General features: G+C 37.1%; 1 non-coding gene and 1 pseudogene across 1 annotated transcript; one reads left to right on the top strand and one right to left on the bottom strand.

The window, feature by feature from the left end:
* The window catches only part of LOC143663337 (etoposide-induced protein 2.4 homolog pseudogene), a 93381-nt pseudogene that overhangs the window by 53960 nt on the left and 13044 nt on the right, over positions 1 to 26377 (top strand).
* On the bottom strand, positions 13238 to 13401 carry LOC143663795 (U1 spliceosomal RNA). The gene has a single exon (XR_013166177.1). It is a non-coding gene; the product is annotated as a U1 spliceosomal RNA (small nuclear RNA).

The following is a 26377-nucleotide window of genomic DNA, read 5'->3' as shown; positions in this document are numbered from 1 at the left end:
ATATCATAAATGTCTTTGTATTTGTTTCTCTATCACAATCTGGTTTCTAAGTACTAAAGAGTAGGAATCATGTTATTCATCACCTATGAATGCCCAGAGTAACACTGTGCCTCATTGTACAAATTGTTGGACTCTCATGATATTTTTTGAGTAAACTTTGTTGCTCTTAACTTTGAAATTTACAGAGGCAGAATGCTAGGGTTCACAACAAAGAGCACTGGTTTAGTAATCTGTAGTGGCAAGATGCTTTAGTTCCCAGGGAAAGAACCCTTATTCATATTGGTTTAAGCACAAGAGGGAGATGTTGAATTATATAATTGGGAAGCTCAAGAGTTAAAGCTAGTATCAGGCACAATCTTGGATTTCTGGATTTAGTTCACATACCTGACCTTGAAATCATGCACTATTACCAGGAAGTGGAGAAATTTCCCGTGGGACAGAGGGTTTAGAATCAGCTCTGTCTGAATCTCTCTGAGTGAATAGTATTGTTAAGAATGAAGGAAGAGGTGTTTCCTCAAAGGAAGATAAGTTAGGCATATAAAATAGCATATGCCTTTAAAAAGATTAAACACAATTGAATTCAATCCTAGTGCTGGTATGCATGGCTGTTTGAACACATGCTAGTCATTAATCCTCTTTTAAACTTCTCATAAGATTTTTTAGAGGATCAAATATGACACTAGAAATAAAGCACCTGAAAACATAACATAATCAATAAATGTTGATTTCCTTAGCATAACTCCTGTACAACTTTTTGTAATGTCCTACTTATTTAAAATAAAATACCTCTGAGAAAAGTTAATAGGAAATAAAAGAGAGAATGGTGATGGATAGATACAAAAAAGTCCACCGAAACACAATGTAAACCAACAATGCTATACATTGTCAAAAGGCCACATGTGAAAAATTCTACAGAGATATCTTTGGAAAGAATGTAGAGTTGTGTGACTGAACATAGTAATGACAAATCCATTGCTACCATGATTGTGTCCTTTGGTTAAAATCCATCGCACCCAAGTAACTTTCATTTATTTTCCAAATTTTACATAACCAGGATACTTCAAGTGAAAATGTGAATATAAATGGGATGGAATGTACTAGCATTTAACATAGTGCAACACATTCTTCTCATTGCCTCATAATTCCTATATCCACTACAACCACAGATTACTGTTTAAACTGAAGAAGAATTCATTCAGGCTGAGAGGAAAAACTTGCTGCGCTCTTAGTAATATGGACACCACTGCTGTGTAAAGGGACTTTCATGCCTCTGAAAGTTGTATACTGGGGAGCGAATTCAATAATCAAAAATATCTTATAAATCTGTGGGCTTGCCTGGAAAGCCATACGTTGAGGGCAAAAAACAGTTCTGAGTTGATTCCATATCACAATCTAATTTGGCTGCCTTGAACTCTTTATACTCATTATCCCTAGTTTTTTTTTTTTAAATCATTGGTATACCCCCTACTCTCAATTATGCTTAGAGTGAACAACTCCAGCTATCTTCATAATAAAAAATTCCAGGCTAATGTTTCTTAATCCTTTTATGCTTTCACTTGGTTGAAAGAGTAAGCACTCTAGAAGGCACTAACCATGATTTGGGGATGTGTTTTGGTTTGCTAAAGCTGACAAAATGCAGCATACCAGAAATGGATTGGCTTTTACAATGGGGCTTTATTAACTTACAATTTGCAGTTCTGAAGCCATGAAATGTCCAACTCAAGACATCAACCATTTGATACCTGGGCTCTGAAGACAGGCTACCAGCATCCGGGATATGCTTGTCACATGGGAAGGCACCATAGCTTGAGTTTTCTTGTCCTTCTTTACACCATTTTGTTGTTTTCAGCTTCTGATTTCATAAAGAAAATAGAGAGAAAGCTCACTCTGCTTTTTTTTTTGTCTGTTTGTTTGCTTTTATGTTTCTCTCTTTTAGCTTCTGTCTTTTTTTTTTTTTTTTTACTGTGTTTTACTTTCTGTCTTTTGTCCTCTTATAAAGGACTCCAAACAGGATTAAGACCCCGCATTGAATGTGGAGGATCACATTTCAATTGAAAGAATCAAATCAAAAGATCCCACCTATAATAAATCTATACCCACAGGAATGGATTAAAGGAGCATTATCTTTTTTGGGTTATATAGAGCTTCAAACTACCACAGGATACAAGAGGAATAATAGTCTCTGCATTTAAAGCATCCACAGCCTAATCATGGATATACTTGAGAGTACAGCAGAACTGCTATATGCTACATATTATATGTTAAGATTGAATTGTATTCCATGATCAAATAAATTTTGGTATCACTGGATCATATGATATAATAAAACTTGTGTTTCTCTAGGATTTTTCTGAAACATTAATAAACTATTGTGCTTTGAATTGCTCAAAAGAAAATGAAACAATCAGTATTTTCAGCCTTAGTCAAATAGAAGAAAAATCTATTATAGAAGTATATTGTCTAAGAGGAGAGTTCCACAGGATACCAGTTTTGGACATAATATACCAATGAGATAACACTTGCATTATCTTTGAGGACTCAACTTGTGTCCTGTACACTCCAACTTCGTGGTCTTTATTGGTTGTTATGTGCTAGGAGACTCCTGCTTACCCTTCCTATCTGTCCTTTTGGCAAGTCAGCTTCCTGATAGGGAAAGAAAATTAGAAAGTTTCCAGAGTGCTGGCATGACTGGGTCAACCCAGCAGTAGAGAAAATGACCTCTAGAAATAAAGAAGTCTTCAAAATATACTTTTCTGAGTAACCAACAAACACTTCATGGTGAGGCAACCATTCATTCTACTAAAGGTATTTCTTGTAGCAATGCTTGTCCACTTGGAATTTAGGGTTGTGTAAAAGGACGGAGTGGGTAATAAACAAGAGTGATTCCATATAAATCAACCCTGGGGCAAATTAGAGTAAAGAATTTAGCAATACAAGGGGCTGGTTGAATTATAAATCCTCAGAATTGTCTATTACTCTACTAGTTTTGTTGAAAATGTCTCTTAAAAACTTACTGCAGATTATCAGCATTATCTGTGGATGGCTCAAGCATACTTTATCACTAGAGGAGATAACTTTTAGAACTTGAAAGACAATTCAGTGAGCAGTCTTACATCCCTAGCTATTGGTGAAGCGATATTTCAATATCTCAGGGCATACCATTTAAGATTTAATGCAAACCACTGATAGCATACAATGCCACTTACCACATGCTTCTTAATGCTACACTCACTCACACACACACACACAGACACAAAGAGTTATCTGTGTAACACAATGAATATCAACCTTTTACCAATAATAATGTATTGAGTATAGGTAATCGATAATAAATAGAAAAAAAATGAGATTATTAAATTTTCTTCTCTATGTGTTTTCCCTCCAAATTTGCATATACTTTTTTCAGAGTTCCTTCATTTGTCTCTGTTATGATTATTCTCAAATAATTTTTTAGCCCTGAGTCTTTTCTTAAGTGCCTGAAATGCTGCCCATTTTCCTGCTGGGCAACTCTACCAGGCTAATCTAGCAGTAACTCAAACTCAAGCTATCTCAGATTGGACTCATAAATCTTTTCTCCCACAAATATTCCTACTTTCCCATTTACCATTTCGAAAAGACATGAGTCTTACCAGTCACAGTCATTCAGGCTTGAAACCTGTTTCCTTGTTTCTAGCATTTAATCAATTTCTCGGACTCTTAGATGTCATCTTCATGACCCCATAAACAGTTTGATAAATGAAAACAAAATTGGACATAAGAACAAAAGACATTTAAGCTTTCTTCTGACACAGACATTCCATTCAATGAACATTTTATTTTTAGATTACTTCTTTAAGCTAGGTAATTGCATGGAACTACAAACTGGGTTCATGACCTTGGAAAATTCATGTGAACTTTTCAATGTCTTCATTTTCATGAAAAGAAATAAAATCCCAGACTCACAAAGCTTTGGGGAGTAAACAAAGAAATGGCGCATATGAGCTTTCTTTGCAAATCATAAAGAAAATAATGTGTCCTTTGCCCTTCCTGGTACTTAGTTCAAGCCTCTATGACTTCTTTCCTGCTAAAATACTGTTATAATCATAAACTGCATTCCTTTCTAGGCTCTGTTGGCTTCTGATCTGTTGAACATTAAGCTTTGATCCATTCACTCATTCACTCACTTACCTATTCATTCAATTAACATTTAATAAAGGCCACAAGTGTTCAACACTATTCAATGGATTTGGAATGCAGCCATAACCTGAGCCTTGTTTCCTGAAAAAATAGTTATCACATTTGTCTTAGAGAGTTGACATGAGATAATGGGTGTGCCAGTCTGAATCTCTGGTGGACTCCAGAAAAGCCATGCCCTTTGATCCTCATTCAATATTGCTGGGTGTGAGCATTGTGATTGTTTCCATGAAGATGTGACCCACCCAATTGCAGGTGGTAACTTTTGATTAGATGATTTCCATGGAGGTGTGTCTCCACCCACTGAAGGTGGAGTTGCTTGCTGGAATTCTTTAAAAGAAGAAACATTTTGGAGAGAGTCTCTTTTTGGTAGAGCCATGTGAAAGCCAGTAGATGCTGCCATGTTCACCATGTGCCCTTCCAGCTGAGAGAGAAATGTTGAACATCGTCAGCCTTCTTGAACCAAGGTATCTTTCCCTGGATGCCTTAAATTGGACATTTCTGTAGACTTGTTTTAATTGGGACATTATCTCGGCCTTAGAACTGTAAACTAGCAACTTATTAAATTCCCCAGACTCTAAAGCTACCAGTGATGAAGCTCTAGACAGATTTTGGTACTGGAAAGTAGGGTGCTGCTACAGTTTGCAAATACCAAACATGTTGGAATGGCTTTTTAAATGAATAAAGGGACGATTCTGGAAGAGTTATGAGAAGCTTGAGAGAGAAGGCCTAGAATGCTTTGAAGAGACTGTTGGTAGAAATGTAGACTCTGAAGATACCTCTGACAAGGTCTTAGACAGAAATGAGGCATGTGTTATTATAGACTGAAAGGAAGGTGATCCTTGTTTTAAAATGGCAGATAATCTGGCAAAATTGACTAGTGGCTTTGGCTGGAAGGCAGATTTTAAAAGCCACGAACTTGGATATTTAGCAGAAGCGATCTCCAAATTAAATGTCTCAAGTACAGCCTGGTTTCTCCTCATAGCTTGTAGTGAAATACGACAGGAGAGAGATAAGCTGAAAACTGAACTCTTGAGTACAAAGAAACCAGAAATTGATGTCCTGGAAAGTTCTGGACCTCCAGAAATGGAGACCCCCAGAGAATAGTGTTCCATGTGAGGATTTGACCAGACATGGAACAAGTCAGCCATCTCAGAGGAAGCCAGGATTGGACACGGAGTTATCCAGGAAGGATTTGTGGAAACTCCTTATGTCTGATGGAATGATCTGAGGTTACTACATAGAAAGCCAACAAGAGTGCTGTGGGACCTGTATAAACAGAGCCACTGCCAGTCTGGACTGGGGGGTTCAGAGAAGGGACACAGTGGAGGAAAAATAACTTCAGAGGCAAAACCATGGAGACTGAGATCTGAAGTCAAGAAGCCATGGGCCAGGAGAGCGAACCCACCCAAGCCTGTGGAGAGGGTGAGTTTACCCCAAAGGCAGATGGGCCTTCCACCTGGTTACAGTGGGAGAGTCATGCTGCCTCAGGTCTTGGAGAGGGTGACACACATTCCTTGGGATTTGGGGAGATCCTGGCTACCACTACTTGGAGGGGTTGAGTGTGTGCCCTGGTGATGGCAGAGAGCCCAGGTGCAGCCCCAATGCTTGGAGAGGGTGGAGCCAAGAAAAAGGTGGTCTCCCCAGTGTCCCCCAAGGTTATATTCAAAGTGAGGCAGGGCTCTGAGTAGGCCCTTGGAAAGGGTGGGACTGCCACTTTCAGAAGCCCTGAGGATAAATGATTCTCAAACTTTGAAATTTAATGAACTTTTGCCATGTGGGTTTTCAAAGCTGCATGGGCCCGGTGACGCCTGTGTTCCTTCCTCCCTGTGGAAATGTGTATATGTATTCTAAGAATGTCCCTCCTTTGTATGTTGGCAGCAAACAACTTGTTATGAGTTTTCAAATGCCCAGAGTAAATGGAGAAAATTTTGCCTTAGGACAGACCATGCCTGTAACTGACTTGATGAGATTTTATACTGTCTCTAATTTCATGCTTCATTTGTATTGCCACTGAAAGGTCTAAGGTTTTCTGATATTGTTATGGAATGAATGCATTTTGCATTTGGAAAGAGCATGTCTTTTTAGGGTCCAAAGGGTAGAATGTGCCGGTCTGAATCTGTGGTGAACCCCAGAAAAGCCATGCCCTTCGATCCTCATTCAATATTACTGGATGGGAGCATTGTGATTGTTTCCACGAAGATGTGACCCACCCGATTGTGCGTGGTAACTTTTGATTAGATGATTTCCATGGAGGTGTGTCTCCACCCACTGAAGGTGGAGTTGCTTGCTGGGATCCTTTAAAAGAAGAAACATTTTGGAGAGAGTCTCTTTTAGGTAGAGCCACGTGAAAGTCAGCAAATGCTGCCATGTTTGCCATATGCCCTTCCAGCTGAGAGAGAAATGTTAGACGTTGTCAGCCTTCTTGAACCAAGCCCACAATTCCTGGCTTCCTGCCCAGTTTTCTCTAGATATAAAGCTCTGCCCTCCTTATATAAATATTTTTCCCAACATATATGTCTCTATAATGTATGTACATATGCAGGCATATACCTTGTATTCCCATGGGTTTCTATATTGAATGAATACACATTTAATGGATAAAACTCTTTCAATATCATATTTATGTGAAAGTAAATCATTTAAGGCTATTTAAAAACTCTTAAGTCTATCAGGATACAAAGAGACACCTGTCATTCATATCAACACCCATAAAATAGAATCGTCCCCCTTCCACCTTTTCTTTCCCATGAATTTAGATCTTTTCCAACACTAATTTGAATTTGTTTTGAATTCTCAATCAGTTGTCAAAAATAGTTCCTTTAGAGAAAGCAGATTAATCAACAGACATGCTGCAATTTCTTTGGGAGCATCATCACAAGGAACTTCTGCATTTGTGACCTCAACATTTTGATTCTCTCTCCCTCTCCTCTCTTTCCCTGTCTTTCTCTCCATGCCTCTCTCTCTCTCTCTGTCCATCTCTCTCTTCTTTCTCTTTCCTGTATTTAAATCCTCCTGCCTCCTCATGTGTCCAAGGAAATTAAGCAAGTAAACATATTGGTAATGAATCACTTTGCAACTGCGTTAAGACCTTCCAACAGAATTCGACACAACTGTTTCTCACATTTGATTGACTCAAACCTAATTCTGTGGTTCCCCATAGTTTTATATATATATATATACTACAGAATAACAGTAATGGCAATCAGAATCTATAACAATCTGCTTAGCAGACCTCAGTATATCCCTCACAGATTAGGTAGAAAAACATGAACTTTGTTTATATTCAAATGTTTTAGATGCAGAAAAACATCAATTTCTATGTTTACACCTAAAAGAATATATAACAGAAATTTGTAAATGTTTTTTTCTGTCACTTCTGCCATTGGACTAAATGTTCTTAAGAATAGAGAATTTGTCTTATCCTCCCTTGCATGTAGGCTTCCAAATTCCATGCCTGACATTTAGAAAAATTTGTAGGTGGTAAATAAACTCTTTTAGAGTGTTCACGTACACAAAACTGGATGATTGAGATAACTCAGTAGTACAGATGAGGTGGGGTGATTAGAGGTGACCACTGAGTTGGTGACAAGTGTTAGGTTAAAAGACCCTCATTCAAACCCAGCCTCACTTCAAGGCTAGCCAGTTGTAAAATCTCAGCTATGTCATCTAATCTCACCAAATCAAAATTCTGTCATCTGTCAATTGAGATTAATATATGATCAAACATTTATTAGGTATTTAAATGTATCTTGGGCACTATGCAATTTGCCTGTATTGCATTATTTAATAATCAAAGCAGTATAATGAATAAAGAACTAGTTAACCTCATTGTACAGTTGAGAAATGGAGTCTGTGACTATCTAGATAACAGATGGTGGAAATGGATTTGAAGAAGGTTTGTTTAGCTTCAACGTCCGATACCTAACTTCAGCATTATGTTGTTCTCCCCAAGGTTTACCTGGCAAAATAAAGGTGAGAATCAAATAAGATGGTCAAAACCCAAACACTCTAAAAATTAACAATAGTTACCACTTGTTGTATACCTACATTCATGTAAAGTATTAAACACTTGCTATATATTGTCTTGTTTAATCATTAAAATAGATCTTTGAAGTTGCTACCATTTTCAGCATTTAGTGAAAATTGTGGTCTAAAGCTATATGTACCCAAGAAAAATATGTGCTTAAATCTAATCCATTCCTGTGGGTATAAATCCTTTGTAAGTATGACATTGTGATGAGGTTACTTCAGTTAAGGTGTACTCCACCTCAACGAGGATGGATCCTAATCCTCTTATAGGAGTCCCATATAAAAGAATGAAATTCTGACAAAAAGAAAGCCATGGAAGCAAGAAGGTGAAATCAACAAAACCTACAAGAAAAGGGAGAAACCATCAGATCTTCCATGTGCCTTGCCATATGGCAGAGGAACCAAGGACTGTTAGCAGTTCATTCTTCAGAAGAAGATATCCCTTAAATGGTTCATTTATTTGGACATTTTGCCAGACTTGTAACTGTGACAGAATAAATTCCCATTATTTCATCCAAGCCATTCCATGGTATTTGTTTTAAGTAACCTAAGAAACTAAGATGGATTTTGGTACAGGAAAGTTGGGTGCTGCTACTGCAAATAACAAAAATCGTGGCTGTCATGTGTCAACATGACCAGGTGGTACACAGTCATCTGGTTGGGAAAGTGCTGACCTTTCTGTTGCTATGAGGACATTTCATGGACTTAAATCATGATTACATTGACTGCATCCACAGCTGATTGCATTTGTAATCAGTACAGGGAGTGTCTTCTGCAATGAGTGTCTTCTGCAATGATCCAATCATTGGAAGACCTTTAAGGAAGATTCAGAACAGACAGTCACTCTTCCTGCTTTAGCTGGTGAGTCTCTTCTGTTGAGTTCATCCAGACCCTTCACTGGAGTTGCCAACTTCACAACCTGCCCTACAGACCTTGAGCCCTTACAATCCCATGGTTGCTAATCCAGTCTCTTCTGAGAGTTCATTGAGATTCTTCATCAGTTGCCAGCCTGCAGCCTGTCCTATAGACCTTGTACTCTACATTCCCGCAGTTACATGACACACTTTTATAAATTTTGTATCTACGGATATATGCTGCTGATTCTGTTTCTCCAGACAACCCTAGCTAATACAGTAGTCTAGGAAACTAAAACAGATTTTAGTAACAGGACAGTTGGGTGCTACTATTGCAAATAGCAAAAGTTGTGGAAATGGCTTTGGAATTGGGTGATAGAAGAATTGTGTCGTGCTTGATAGACAAGGCTTACATTGATTTGGAGAGACTGTTGATATATGGATGCCAAAGCTTCTTCTGATGAGACTTTAGAAGAAAATGGTGAATGAGTCACAGGGAACTGGGGAAAGGCAATCCTTGTTTTAAAGAGGCAAAAATCTTGGCAAAATTGATTCTGACGTTGGATGGAAGGTAGGATTTACAAGTGATGAGCTTGGATATTTAGCTCATGAGATTTCCAAGCAAATTGTGGAAAGCATGACCTGCTTTCTCCTTGTAGCTGTAGTAAAACATGGGAAGAAACAACAAGCTGAGAACTGAATTCCTGGTCAAAAAGAGACCAGAAATTGATAGTTTGGAAAATTCTGAGCTTATGGAAAGCATGTCCCCTGAGAATAGTATTATGTGTTAGAGTTTAAATGAACATGGAACCAGTTAGCCATTTCTGTGCAAGTCAGGTTTGGAAATGTAGTATCCAAAAGGATCTGTGGAAAGTCTTATTGTTGGATAGTTGGACCTCTTTTTGCTATATGCAAAACCAACAAGGTTTTTATGAAATCTGCGTGAACAGAATCACTGAAGTCTGGAATAAAACAGATAGAAAAGGGCAAATAAAATCACTTTAGGAGCAGAAACATGAAAACTAAGTTTGGATGGAAGGAATTTTCTTGGGCCAAGAGAGTGGGCCCAACCATATGTGTGGAAAGGATGAATGTGCCTTGGTGCTTGGAAAAGATGGACCTTCTGTCCCATTTTTCAGGAATAGTGCTACCATGTGAGTATTCTCATGGATTGTAGACAGTCTGACCATAGCTCCAGTGCTTGGAGAGGGTGGGACCTTCTCCCCAATGATCTGGGAAAGCATGGAGCATGGTCACTGAAAGCATAGGGCTGCCCCTTCATCAGACATGGAGAGCAAAATGTCATTCCAAAGATGTTTCTCAGAACTTCAAATTTAATAGAGTACACCCTGTAGGTATATTTGGAATTGTTTGGGACCCAGGACCCCTAATTTCCTCCCAATTTCTCCCTATGGAAATGAAGATGTTTATTCTATTGCTGTCCTTCCATTATATATCAGAATCAGATAACTTCTAGGTTTCACAGGTCCACAGACAGGGGTGATTTCTGCCCCAGGACAGACTATACCCATAACAGATTTTGATGGGACTTTGTACTTAATATTGTGACTGAAATGACTTAAGTTTTTTTTAGATGTTGTGATAGAATTACTATATTTTATATGTGTAAAAAAACATGTCTTTTTGTGGTCTAGAGGGTGGAGTATGGTGGTTGAAGCTGTATGTACCAAGAAAAAGCATGCTCTTAAATTGAATCCATTCCTATGGGTGTAAATTCTTTGTATGTATGACAGTATGATGAGGTTCCTTCAGTTAAGGTACGTTCCACCTCAATCAAGATAGGTCTTAATCTTATTACTGGATCCTTTCTAAGAGAAGGAACTCAGACAGAGAGAAAGCCATGGAAGCAGAAACTGAAATCAGCAAAACCTGGAAGAAAAGGAAGAGACCAGCAGACACTGCTATTTGTCTTGCCATATAGCAGAGAAGCCAAGACGGGCCTGCAGCTGATTCTCAGGAAGAAAGCATCGCTTTGAAGATTTCTTAATTTGGAAATTGTCACAGACTGTAATCATAAGAGAATAAATTCCTATTGTTTAAACTGAACCATGTCATGGTATTTGCTTCCCATCTATACAATGGGGATAGTAATAGCTCCATTATTTTAAGAATTAAATGTCACATCATATTTAAGTAGTTTTGTGAACTCTAAAGGATCATGCACATGCAAGGTACACTAGTTAAAGTCGTCATTGTTGATATACATCAGCTAGCAGGCATATTTGCAAAACTTCTTCAGTTGGTAGAGTATTATAGGATATGAAACTCTTATGGAAATTACAACTTTGGGTGGGACTGAGACTTAGAAGCAGGCATTGTGTTCAACAGTGATATCATCCTCAGTTTTATCTGGTTTATCAGTGATATCATCCTCAGTTTTATCTGGTTTATCTGGTTACACACTAAAACCCTAAGCTGAACCTGTTGAGAAAAGACTCTTTGGAAAATATCAAATTTGAAAACTGGGATCACTTTTCTGCTTTAAAATTTGTGAACTCTTTGTCTTGGGCAAATTGTTTCACTTTAAGAAAGCTTTGGTTCCTCGTTTAACAAATGACAATAGAAGTACCTGCCCTACATTTTATTGTTAAAACTTCAAGGAGAGGATATATAGGAATGTATACCATAGGTGCCTCTGTCCTTTCTTTGGCTTCAGGTAAATAGATTTTACTTCTTCCTAAACATCTTTTAATTTACATATCTTTGTCTTTGTCTCTGTGAATTATGGGTTCATGCTGTCTCAGTGCTCTTCATTCTTGTCTTCCTAAAGATACCTACTTTAATGTTGTCCATTGTGTCACTTTCTCATTAGTTTTTTTCTAGGAAACTTTGCACATGCAGGTGTTTGAATGAAATGCTTCTCCCCATTGTTACACAACAGGGTCTGTAGACCATGCAGGAGGGTTTTCATGGAAGCTTTCACTACTGCTGACTTCACCTGATACTGTGTATGAACAGATCCAAGGTCTTCTCTGGTTATCCCAAACAGGCTTATGTTCCAAGCCCTGTGTATGCTTTCAGTGATCTCATGTGCCCCCAATCATGGCACATATCACATTTCTTTCTAACAATATGAGTTACTCCTCTAACATTTCCATTGCACTAAATACATCAGAAGGATGATGGAATAACCTGCCTTGTGTCCTTAGAGCTTAGCACTGTACACTTGGCCCCTACCAGATTTCAATACGTTTTCATGAATAATATAATAAGCTGTGCACATATTTATCTCCCCCCCCCCCAGGAAAGTTTAACCTTCATATAAAGTACCCAGCAGGCCTGTCAGTGTTGCTTTTTCATCCTTTAATTGAGGAAGCTGGGACCCATCAAAGGTGAATGCTCTCCCAAGGTCACAGTCACACAGTCATTGGAAGTAGAAGCTAGAACCATAGCCTGGGGCTCCTGACTTAAACCCTGGTCTCTGCCTGCTATTCCAGCCACAGAGGCACACACATTCATTACAAATATCTTTATATTTAGCTCTCCTTCTACTTTAGGCTCATGTGTGCTGTATTGTGCCTAGCAATTTAGTTGCATTCATTGCTGTATACATTCTAAATCTATGCAGTAAATTTAAATGAATAAAGTGCCTTGCTGAGTGGAAAATCTGGATTATTATGTCATGAAAGCAGATCAGCACAATCATTATGTGCACATAAAGTAACCTTAGGGTTGTTAATATGAATAATATGTTTTATCACCATTAAAGCAAGATTTAGATGGTTAGCCTTTTTCTCACATAACAGGCTATTCATTTTAGTACAGGAAGACTCTTAATAAAAATGAGTAATGAGGTAAATAGCCTTCTTTTTATATACACATTTTTCTTCTCTCTGAAACTATGTTTTTTTCTGGAAACTCAGCCTCTATTGTTACCACAAATTTAAGTCCATTGTTCCATCTAAAAGAAAAGGTATATTCAGCAAAAGATGATCTTGAAATTGATGTTAAATTTTTATTGGAGATAATCTCCTTATAAACTTAACAAAGCAGGTAAGACTAAACCTCTATGAAGTCTCTCTCTTCCTCTAAACAGTTTTTCAGCTGGTAAACATGTGAAAAATATATTTGCCTGGGTTCAGCCAATAAAATGAATCAGTAGAAAGCAGGAATGTCAAAAGGCTTCCTTTTTTTTTTTCTTTTTTTTTTTTTTAATATCAGGGAGAGTACAAATGCAATCCGTCACTACCACAAATTATGCAGTCCAGTTTCCCATATTTGGGGAAATCACAGGGGGCAGCACATCTGGAGTGCAATGGATAAGCCTCACCCTGGGAAAACCACCTTCATGATCATGATATCGCCACTGCCAGATAAGTATAAAAGGTTTCCCTTTCAATTTAATTCCCACATAAAAGAGCAGATTCAATCTGAATCACTGCTTACTTGGACAACTCAAATTCTTTGTTCAATGTGAGGCAAGACTCTCAATTGCCAGCTATTCCTCCCAAGTTAGTTTCTCCTTAGACAGAAATCTTGGGTTTAAGACTCCTTGTGCCCTTCTAATAGACAGATGATCTCAGGGAAGAGGCAAATGGTCCAAAATGAATGAGATGTCTTTGCCTTCTGGCTATCAGTGACACCAGTGTCAAATTCCTTTTATAGCCAGTTGTCAAATTGACTGGCCCCGCAGTGAAACTTGCCTCCTGGTGTCCATGTCCTAGTATAATCCCTTACTTCTTGGACAGGGCTGAACTGTATAAACATGTATGTAAATGTTGGTGTATGACTTTGGATGCAAGGCCATAAAATGATGTCTTCTCTCTTTCTCTCTTGGATCATTCTCTCTGGAGGAAGCCTGTTGCCATGTTGTAAGAACACTCAAGCAACACTGTGGCTCACGTGACAAGGAACTGAGTACTGCTGACAATAGTTATGTGGGTGACCCATCATTGTGATCACTTTTTCAGTCCTATTCAGACCTTCAAATGACTGGAGACCTAGCCAACACCTTAACTGCAATGGAATGAGAGACCATGAGCCAGAACTATTTAGCTAAGTTTCTACAGCTTCTGGATCCCAAAATCTGCGAGGTAAGTAATGTTTGGTGTAGGCCAATAATGTTGGGGAAATGTGTTGCAGGGTTGTAGATTAATTGATGAAAGCAGTTAATTTAAAAGAATTTAAATAGCACATTTGCTTCCTAAATACATGTTAAAGTCTGTTTTCATTCTGAAAGGTTTACGACTGCTGTAATTTCCCTTTGTTGGCAAATCAGAAAAGTTAGGCTCAGAGTGTTTTGGTCAATAGCCCAATGCCATTCAATATATAGAAGGCAGAGTAAGAATTCAAACCCAGCTCTGCAGAACTCCAAAATCAATTATTTGTCTATTACACTGTATTCAGAGATACAGTAACTATTTTAATTCAATATTTTAAAAGTAAGGTGAAAAAAGTAAACTGCTTGAATTTCCAGGCACAAATTCTGTGCTTTTCTTAGGAACCTACAGAAAGTAGTCTCACGTTTCCCACATGTAAATTCCTTACTCAGAGTCTATTTCCCAATAATCCTCACAGTTTGTCCTGTCTCTCAAACCATTTCATTGTTTTTAAAAATGATAGAGCTGGACTAGATGCTTCTAAGACAGTGATTCTCACAGTAGGTCCAACTGTGAGAATAAGTACTGAGGAGTAATTAGAACTGAGGACGTTAGCAGCATTAGTGTCCTCTGGGAACTCAATGGAAATACAAATTCTTGAGCCCTGCCACAGACCTGCTGAATTGGAAATTCATTTTGAGGTGAGAATTTGTGTTTAACAAGCCAACCAAATGATGCTGCTGCAACATAAATTTTGTGAAGCATTGGTATAAGGTTTATTTATTTTTATTAAATGTGTATATCTCTCTACATCTTTGTTCTAGCTCCTAAACACCTTGGCTTTGGATTGCTGTCATATAAGCTCTCTTCAGCTCATTGGTTCTGAGTTTTCATTGAACATATAATTTGAGTTCTGTGTTACTTTACAAGCTACCGAAACACAGTATACCAGAACTGGAATGGCTTTTAATGAGGGAAATTTGATAACTTACAAGCTTAAAGATCTAAGCCTGTGAAAATGTCCAAACCAAGGCATGCAGGGAAAGATACTTTAATCAAGGAAGGCTGGTGGGTCAGTAACACCTCTGTCAGCTGGTTAGTTACATGGCTGGCATCTGCTGGTTCCTTGATCCTGGGCTCCATGGCTTTCAGCCTCTGTTCCTTTGGTGGTTCCTCACTCAGCTTCACCAGGGCTGGTCTTTATCTCTTGGCTTCCCTTGGCTCTCTCCAGGTTCTTATTTTCTTAACATCTCATGGTGACATCTTCTGGGGTCCAAGCATCTCCAAGCATCTGTATCGCTGTTCTCTGAAGCAACTGTTCACCAAGTATCTACATCTGCTCTTTCTGTCAGTTCTGAGGCTTCTGTTGTCTCTGTAGGTTCTGACTATTCTGAGTTCTCTTCAAAATGTTTCCTCTTTTAAAGGATTCCAGTAAACTAATCAAGCCCTACCAGGAATGGGTGGATTCACATTTCCATCTAATCTAGGTCACACTGACAATTTTTGTATGTCACATCAATGGAGATAATTTAATCAAGTTTCTAACCTGCTGTACAGAATAAGGATTGAAAAAAATGGCTGCTTCCCACAAGATTGCATCAAGATTAAAACATGACTTTTCTGAGGTACAAAATATTTTCAAACTGGCACAAGTTCCAAACTAAGAAAAATAAGATTATAATTCATTGGTTGTTAAATGTAGGACTTGTATACCAGATTCTGAATTTGTACAACACAGCCTGAATAATTTCTGGGCAAGCTGGGAGGCACAAAGTTATATGAAATTTAGCATAAGGAGAGCTACATTCTGATCCCAATTTTACAGTTACCTTGATGTGTAACCCTCTCTGAGGTTCAGCTTTCTTATTTTATAAAGGATTTGTATTTCCATGCACTACCTACTTTCCAGAATTGTAAGAAAGATTGAACTATGTAATTTGAGAAGAAGAGTGCTTGCAATCACATGTCATTCTTCCAGAGTCTGGTGACTTGCATTACCTTTGAATATGGAAAATATTATATGCACATATGGTTAGAAGCACTAAATTATTATGTCTTGAGTTCTTACTATGGTTTAGGCATGTAACATAGTGCATAAGTGTTAGGGATTGAATCATGTTCCCTTCAAAAATCATGGTCAGTCCCAATCCTTGGTCCAGTGTGTGGGAACCCATCTGAAAATAGGGACTTTGGTGATCATATTAGTTAAGGTGTGTCCAAATGAATGAAGGTGGACCCTAATCCAATATGGCTGAGCATTCACAAGCATAGAAAATTGGACATGAATGAGAATGCAAAGGGGGGAGCCAGAAGAAGGAAGCCCGTGGACATCCAGTAGACAAAGAAGAGGATACAGCCACGTGATGAGGAGGTCAAGTAACCTGAGTACTGCCAGCCAGCCAGGACACTACTGAACCTGCAAGGAAGCAAGCCTTCTAGCCTCTGAAACCGTGAGCCAATAATTTCCTGTTTCAAGCTAATGCATTGTTTGGCATTTGTCTTAACGTCTTGGAAAACTAAGATGCTAACATATGTGCCTCATTTAATTTCTTTTAAGTGAGGTATATTTTACAAATGTGAAAATTGGTCACACAACTAAGCAACCTAAACAATCTACTGGCAGAGCCAGCAGTTGAACCACACTTTACTAGCCACCCCTCCCCTTTCTCCACAACTAAGGAATTGAAATATTTAAGGTATTGCAGTTCAGGTAATCATTAGATTCAGGAATGGGCATTTATATAAGGAAACACTGCAAATAATCATAGAACACCCAAAACTCTGAAGTCCTTGAGCAAGTCCACTAACTTAGTAAGCATGAAGATGGGCATGTTAGACATCTTTCATTCTTAGCTGTCCAAATCTTTCCAAAATCATCTTCAAGTTTTGACAGTTTCTCACATTATGAGAATCTACTTTCAAGCCAGAAACCAATGGCAACAACAATAAAGACCCCTAAGCTTCCCAGACTCCTTTGCTGCCAGCATGCCAGAGTTTGATCAAGGTTTAGATAGAATGATGAAAAGGGCAGCTGTAATCACAGCTCGTTATAGCAGGTTCTAAGTGCAGTCAGTGGCAAGTAGCAGATGGTGGTGACAGTGGTATTTGTGTGTTACTGATCCTCCAGGGTGATGTACTGTGTTCCTGTTTCTATTGTTCCTGGTTGCTTTCCTCTGATTGCATAGCATCTATCACTGCTTTTCTACCCCGCCTGGAAATTCAATGAACTACCTTACATCTTTAATAAATCCTCTTTGTTTTAAACTACTAGAATGTCATATCACTTATTGTACCTTAGAAAACACTCCAAACTTCAGTGACTGAGAACAAAAACTATTTGGTTATTTTAGGTAGTTTCGTGGTTTAGCAACTCGAGGTGGGTCCAAGCGGAGTGTTCATCTGATGGATTTTCCTGAGCCACTCCTGTAGCTGAAGTCACCCTGGCACTTGCCTCCACCTAGATGATCTACAATGGTGTTAAAGATTGTCTGAGTGCTAGCTCGGTGTCCTGGCTGGAGCATCTAGTGCCGCTCAACACTGTCTTTCTAGTTGCATAGCCTGAACTTGTCCCATGAGGGGCTGGGTTCCAAAAGAAGAAACAAGCAAGGTTTAGGGCATCATGCGGCAAATCTCCAAGTCACATACCACTGCTTTCCCCACTTCTGTTAGGTAAAGCAAGTTCAGATTCTGGAAGAGAGAAAAACTAGCCAAAGGCATATTGTGAAGTGACATTTATCCTGAGACAGGAGGAATTGTGACCTTTATAATCTACCACAAAGTGACCTTTATAATCTACCACAAAGTGATTCTCTTATTTGAAACTAAGAAATAGGACTAAGATGAGATACAGTGGCCAGTTACTAAAATATGTATATAAGGAATCAGGAACACGGATACTCCGATCATCTTCACAAGAATATGTCTATTGAAATAAGTCAGCTCACAAGAGTAAGCATTCATGTGAGTCCTTATCACGTACCAGGACTAATGCTTAGGTTTAAATTCGCTGTCTAGTCTCTTGTGTTCTGTCATTTCTTACTTCCCTATTCATTCACTTTATAGTAGGTTTCAATTTTGTTAATGGCATGTATGTCAGAGTATTTTATGATTGATTCTCATCACTAGACTAGAAGTCTTATGTACATAAACCATGTTATTTTCATGGACCCACTGTATGTGCTGGAGATATAATTAGCACATGACTTGTTGAACAAGATGAACAGTTACCTGCTCTGATCTAGCTTACATCCTAAAAGAGGGAGAAAAAGTTAATATATACACACACACACACACACACACACACACACACACACACACACACATATATACGCATACATAGATGATATATTAAGTGTGTATAAAGGGTTTTGAATGCTAAAGTTGACAGGATATATTTGAATCAGGTAAAGAATTAAGGAAATTGTTTCAGATTGAATGGTTAATGAACCTGACCTAACAAAAAAAAATATTTGAAAAGAGCTAAATAATGAAAAGTAACAATCTCAGGGCAAAAGTGAAGGAAAGTAGCTCATAAAAAAAAAAGAATAGTAAGTTCAAAAGTCCAGAGAAAAGTGGTTACTGTTATCACAAAGCCATGATTGAAGGAATGAGTGAGGTTCGTGAGCTTTACGGGGTCTACAAATACCTACTATATAAAAACTGCAATATACTCCAGATGCGATAACCATTGGATTTTAAGCCAAGAAATAACAAAATATAAAATATATTTTCAAAGCCCTCTCTGGCAGCTGTATGAAAAAAATGATTGTGACTGCTAACTCAGGACAAATGGAGCAAGTATACACAGTTAATTTCTTCCCAATGATTACAACTCAATTTCTGGGTAAAATACAAAAGCAACTAGCTGAAAACTCTGAAATGGACACATATCTTCTACAGATAGAGTGTAGAAGAGAATTAAAGCTTCAAAAAATGAAGAATAAATAGAATCTTTTCTTTTTTCCACAGACTTTTTTCATGTTTCTTTGCCATGAGGGCAGGTCCAAGAAAAGGAGAAAGAGATTGGTACAGAAAATGATTTTGAGTATACAATAATTGCCAAAAATTGACTAAATGTGGTAAAAGATAAAAATTTGCAAATTCAAGAATCTCAGTAAATGCTAAACAGGATGAACTTAATGAAAACAATACCTAGAGACATCATAATCAAACTTCTCAAATTAAAGACTTTTTCAGAAACATGATACATTACAAATTGAGGAACAACAATGCAAATTACCTCAATTTCTTATCAGAAACTATGAAATCAAAAAGAGTAGATAACATTTTAAAGTGCTGAACGAAAAGAACTGTCCAACTATACTTCTATATCCAGTGAAAATATTTTACAGAAGTTATCAAAAAATAAATTAATGTTCAGAGAAAGGACAACTCAGAGAATTAATTTTCAGCAGACATAATAAAAAAGAAATGATAAAGGAATACCTTTAGGTTGAAGGGAAATAATACCAGAGGGAAACTTGATCTTCAGTACTAAAATAACCATATGGATAAATATAAAATACTATTTTTCTTCCTTTATTATTTTTAATGTGCCTGACTACTGAAAGCAAAAATGGTGTCATTTGTTTGGTGAGATATTCAATGCTTATAGATAGAATGTACAAGCACCCGTTAGAAGCATTCAGTATTGCTGGTGGAATCTTTCTGATTGTTTCCATGAAGATGTGAACAACCAAATTGTGGGTGGTAACTTTTGATTAGATGGTTTTCATGGAGGTGTGTATCTACCCATTTAAGGTGGGGTTACTTACTGGAGTCCTTTAAGAGGGAACCGTTTTGGAAAAAGTTTTAAAGTCACTAGAACCAACAGAGCCTACTTACTCAAAGACATTTGGGGATGCATAAAGTAAATGCCCAAAGGGAAACTGTTAAAGAAGCCTGGAGAGAAAATTAACAGACATCACCATGTGCTTTTCCAGCTGAGAGAGAAACCCTGAACATCAATGGCCTTATTGGACCAGGTATCTTTTCCTGAATGCCCTGGTTTGGATATTTGTGTAGCCTTGCCTTAATTTTTTAATTTGGACATATTCATGACCTTAGAACTATAAACTTGAAACCTAATAAATTCCTTATTATAAAAGTCATTCCGCTTCTGGTACATAGCATTCCAGCAGCTTTTACATGCTAAAACAATATATATTTTGTTTTAGTATGTAAAATATGTATATATATATTTGTATATATATAAACTTTGTATAACATATATAGTGTTTTATTTAAATATATATATAAATTTGCATAACACTATAACATGCAAATCAGGGGGACGGATAAAGGGAGTGATATGGTGGTAAGGTTTTTGCTGTTATTTAAATCTTAAAATAATAACTCTATGTATTTGGTTAAAGTCTAACACTAGAACAACCGAAAACATAAAATAAAAAGTACAACTAGATACATTGAAAAGTACAAGGGATAAAAATATAGATAATCAAAATGAGAGCAGGAAAAAGAGAACACAAAAACAAAAATCAGAAAAGACAAACAGAAAAGTGATGGTAAAATAACAAGCCTAAATCCAGCCGTATCAGTAAGACGATAAATGCAAGTGGTCTAAAAACAGTGAATAAAAGACAGAGATGTCATAGTAACCTTAAAAGAAAATCAAGGGCCAATTGTATGCTCTCTAGAAGAAATCCACTTATATAAAGTTGTAGATAAGCTAAAATTTAAAAGATGGAAAATTAACACTGTAAAAACATTAATCAAGGGCAAGCATGGATGATTATATTACTATCAGAGAAAGTGGACTTTAGAACAAGGAAAATTACAAGGAATAAAGAGAGAAATTACATGATTGCCAAACAGCCAATTTACTAAGAGGACATACAATTGTAAACATGTAAGCACCTAATCACAGACTTTTAATATATGAAATAAAACCTAATAGAAATGAAAGGAAAAATAATAAAATACAATAACCTTAATTGGGAATTTCAAAATTCCTTTTTCAGTAATCTAAAAAGAAAAAGTATACAGAAATTCAGACCTAATTAACACTAACAACAATCTTTCCCCATCTGATATTTGCATAATTTGCCAACACCAACAGCAAAATATACATTATTTTCAAATATGCGCTGAACATTTGGCAAGTTAGACCATATAAAAGACCATAAGGAAAACTCACCCAATTTGAAAGGATATACAACATACAAAGTAAGGTCTGAGGCCATAGGAGAATTTGAATTGAAATCAATAACAGAAAGTTAACACGAAAAGATGCAAATAATTGAAAATTAAAATACATTAATGCAAATCCATTAGTCAAGAGAATTCAGAAGTGAAATTTGAAAATATTTTATTTAAATAAAAATGTAAACAAAATAGATGTTTTGTGAGGTGCTGATTAAACAGTGCTTAGGAATAAATTTACAGCCTTAAATGCTTATAGTAGGATAAAAAAAAAGGTCTTAATGTCTTAAATCAGTAATAAAGTCTTTCACCTTAGGAAACAAGATAAATAAGAACAAATTAAATTCTAATCAAGCAAAGGAAGAGAAACAATAAAGAGAATATCAAATCAATTAAATTCAAAGGAGAAAAATAGAAAAAATAATGAAACAAAAATCTGCTTGCTCAGAAATATCAATAAAATTGATAACCATGTAGTCAAATAACAAGGGAAAAAGAAGATACGAATGAACAATATCATAAATGAAGAACATTTGACAGAATCCAGCATCTATTCATAATGAAAACTCTTAGCAATGACAAGTAGAAGGGATTATCATTAACCTGATATTTAATCAAGAAGAAATTAATTATTCCATCCCAAAATTGGGATCAGGGGGAGCATGTCTATCTTGACCACTCTGTTTCTGCATCATACTAGGGGTTCTGGACAGTGCAGAAAGAAAAGAAAAGGAAGTTTAAAAATATATGCATTAGAACAGAAGAAATAAAACTACCTCTGGTCCGGAGAAGATGGCGGCTTAGTAAGACGCGCGGGTCTTAGTTCCTCCTCCAGAAAAGCAACTAAAGAAACAGAAACAATACAAAACAGCTCCCGGAGTCACGACAGAGACCAAAAAGACAGCGTACCCCATTCTGGAACAGCTGAACGGGCAGGGAGAATCTGCTGCGGTGAGATACCCGAGGGGCGCGCGTTTTCCCGGCCGGGGCGGCTGGCGACTGGGGTCCCCTCCACGCACGTGGCTCCCTGGTCTGACTGGGAACGTTGGATAGCGGGGCCCTCCCATCACGCTTGGTGGTTCGGGCCAGCTGGGCAATTAGGACCGGCACTCTCCCAAGCCGCGGCGGCCAGCGACCCCCGCCTCCACGCGCGGTTTCCCGGGCCAACTGCCATGCAGACAGACGAGCGCCACGAGCGCCACCTACTGGGCAGGAAAAGAAAAACAGAGCCCAGAGATTTCACAGAAAAACCTTTCAACCAGCTGGGTCCCACACCCAGGGAAATCTGATCAAATGCCCAGACACCAGCAGAAAATAATGGATGACGCTCGGAAAATTGAAGATATGGCCCAGTCAAAGGAACAAACCAATAGTTCAAATGAGATACAGGAGCTGAGACAACTAATGCTGAATATACAAACAGAAATGGAAAAATTCTTCAGAAACCAAATCAATAAATTGAGGGAGGACATGAAGAAGACATGGGCTGAACAAAAAGAAGAAATAGAAAATCTGAAAAAACAAATCACAGAACTTATGGGAGTGAAGGACAAAGAAGAAAAAATGGAAAAAACAATGGATACCTACAATGGTAGATCTAAAGAGGCAGAAGCTACAATTAGTGAACTGGAGGATGGAACATCTGAATTCCAAAAAGAAACAGAAACTATAGGGAAAAGAATGGAAAAACTTGAGCAGGGGATCAGGGAACTGAATGACAATATGAAGCGCACAAATATACGTGTTGTGGGTGTCCCAGAAGGAGAAGAGAAGGGAAAAGGAGGAGAAAAACTAATGGAAGAAATTATCACTGAAAATTTCCCAACTCTTATGAAAGACCTAAATTTACAGATCCAAGAAGTGCAGTGCACCCCAAAGAGAATAGACCCAAATAGGCGTTCTCCAAGACACTTACTAGTTAGAATGTCAGAGGTCAAAGAGAAAGAGAGGATCTTGAAAGCAGCAAGAGAAAAACAATCTGTCACATACAAGGGAAACCCAATAAGACTATGTGTAGATTTCTCAGCAGAAACCATGGAAGCTAGAAGACAGTGGGATGATATATTTAAATTACTAAAAGAGAAAAACTGCCAACCAAGACTCCTATATCCAGCAAAATTGTCCTTCAAAAATGAAGGAGAAATTAAAACATTTATAGACAAAAAGTCACTGAGAGAATTTGTGACCAAAAGACCAGCTCTGCAAGAAATACTAAAGGGAGCACTAGAGTCAGATACGAAAAGACAGAAGAGAGAGGTATGGAGTAAAGTGTAGAAAGAAGGAAAATCAGATATGATATATATAATACAAAAGCCAAAATGGTAGAGGAAAATATTATCCAAACAGTAATAATACTAAAAGTTAATGAACTGAATTTCCCAATCAAAAGACATAGAATGGCAGAATGGATTACAACCCAGCAATACCACTGCTAGGTATCTACTCAAGGGACTTAAGGGCAAAGACACAGACGGACATTTGCACACCAGTGTTTATAGCAGCATTATCTACAATTGCAAAGAGATGGAAACAGCCAAAATGTTCATCAACAGACGAGTGGCTAAACAAACTGGCGTATACCTACGATGGAATATTATGCAGCTTTAAGACAGACTAAACTTATGAAGCATGTAATAACATGGATGGACCTAGAGAACATTATGCTGAGTGAGTCTAGCCCAAAACTAAAGGACAAATACTGTAAGGTCCCACTGATGTGAACCGACATTTGAGAATCAGCTTGGAATATATCATTGGTAACAGAGACCAGCAGGAGTTAGAAACAGGGTAAGATAATGGGTAATTGGAGCTGAAGGGATACAGACTGTGCAACAGGACTAGATACGAAAACTCAAAAATGGACAGCACAATAATACCTAAGTGTAATGTAACTATGTTGGAACACTGAATGAAGCTGCACCTGAAATATGGTTTTTTGTTTGTTTGTTTGTATCTTTTGTTTTTGTTTTTTTTCTTTTTCCTTTATATATATATATTATTAGTATTATTATTTTAATTCTCTTCTCTATATTAACATTCTATATTTTTTTCTGCTGTTTTGTTAGTTCTTTTCCTAAATCGATGCAAATGTACTAAGAAATGATGATCATACATCTATGTGATGGTATTAAGAATTACTGAGTGCATTTGTAGAATGGAATGATTTCTAAATGTTGTGTTAATTTCTTTTCTTTTTTTTGATTAATAAAAAAAAAATTAAAAAAAAAAAAAGAAATACATAAAAAAAAAAAAAAAAACTACCTCTGTTTACAAAACGGCATCATTGTCTACATTAAAAAACCCTAAGGTATCAACAAAAAAGATACTAAAACTAATAGGTACTAAGTTTGTAGAACACAAGATTAATTTAAATATCAATTGGATATTTATGTAATAGCAATGAACAATTAGACATTGAAACTTTTTTAAATAACATGAAAGAACATAAATTGTACAAGTATAAATCTAACACATGCAGAATCTGTGCACTGAAAACTATAATACACTGATAAAAAGAATCTAAGTCGCCCTAAATATAGAGAGATATACCATGCTTATGAATTGGAAGATGTCAATTCTCACCAAATAAATCAATGCATTTAATGTAATCTCAATCAAAATTTAAGTAGGATTTTCTGTTTTTATCAACAAGCTAATTAGGAAGTTTACATGTAAAATTAAAGAAATTGAAATTGTCTAAATATTTTGAAAAAGAAGCCAAAAGTTGGAAGACTCATATCACCTAATTTTAAGACTTGCTGTAAATCTACAATAATTAAGACAGTGCTGTTAGTGAAAGCATACATAGATAGAATAAGTGAACAGATTGCAGAGTATGGGAATAGACCTTGCAAAGATGGTCAATTGAATTTTATCAAAGGTGAAAAGGGAGCTTAATGGGTAAATATAGTCTTTGAAAAAATTTTATTGAGAAATCTCCACACACATACAGTCCAACTATATTATACAAACAATGGCTCACAACATCATCACATAATTCTGTATTCTTCACCATGATCACTTTTAGAACATTTGCATGACTCCAAAAAAAATAAATAAAAGAAGAAAAAGAACTCATACATATCATATCCCTTACCCCTCCCTCTCATTGACCCACAGTATTTCAATCTACCCATTTTTTACCCTTTATCTTTCCATATTATTTATTTATTATTAATTTTTATTTTCAAAATGTATATGTCTATACCCTAGATAAAAGGAACAGCAGGCACAAGGTTTTCACAATCGCATAATCACATTGTAAAAGCTACATAGTTGTATAGCATTCTTCGAGAATTCAGACTACTGGAACACAGTTCAACAGTTTCAGGTACTTCCTTCTAGCCATTTTAATATACCATAAACTAAAAAAGGGATATCTATATAACGTTAAGAATTATTAACATTATACCCAGGATATAATCCAGGATATATTAACATTATATCCAGAATATCCATATATCCAGGATAACCTCTCAACTCTCAGCCACTGAGCTTTTATTTTGTCTCATTTTTCTCTTCCCCTTTTTGGTCAGGAAGGCTTTATCATTCCCATAATGTTGGGTCCCACCTCATCCCTGGGAGTCAGGTCCACATTGTAAGGGAGATTTACACCACTGGGAGGCATGTCCCACACAGTGGGGAGGCATGTCCCACACAGTGAGGAGGGCAGTGAGTTCACCTGCCAAGATGGCTTAGAGAGAGAGAGAGGAGGCCACATCTAAGGAACAAAAGAGGTTATCTGGGCAAGATGTTTAGGCATAATTATCAGTAGGCTTAACTTCTCCTTTTCAGGAATAAGCTTATAGGGGCAAGCCCCAAGAATGAGGGTTCAGCCTATTGAATTGGTTGTACCCACTGCTTGTGAAAATATCAGGAACTCCCAAGAATGGGAAGTCGAATATTTCCTCCTTTCTTCCAAGTCCTCCAAAGGGACTTTGCAAATACTTTGTATTCTCCACCCAAATTACTCTTATTATTATGTCTTATTCAACATTCCATGTAATTATGGTGCTCAACTAAACTGACCATACAAGTTAAATGAGATAATAGGCTACCCAAAGTATAAATTTTGCACCAAATAAACATCTCTTCCTT

The sequence above is a fragment of the Tamandua tetradactyla genome, chromosome 19 (assembly GCF_023851605.1).
Source record: "Tamandua tetradactyla isolate mTamTet1 chromosome 19, mTamTet1.pri, whole genome shotgun sequence".
In the NCBI taxonomy this organism is placed as follows: Eukaryota; Metazoa; Chordata; class Mammalia; order Pilosa; family Myrmecophagidae; genus Tamandua; species Tamandua tetradactyla.
Note: the sequence above shows the minus strand (reverse complement) of the source record. Positions and strands in the feature narration are given on the sequence as shown.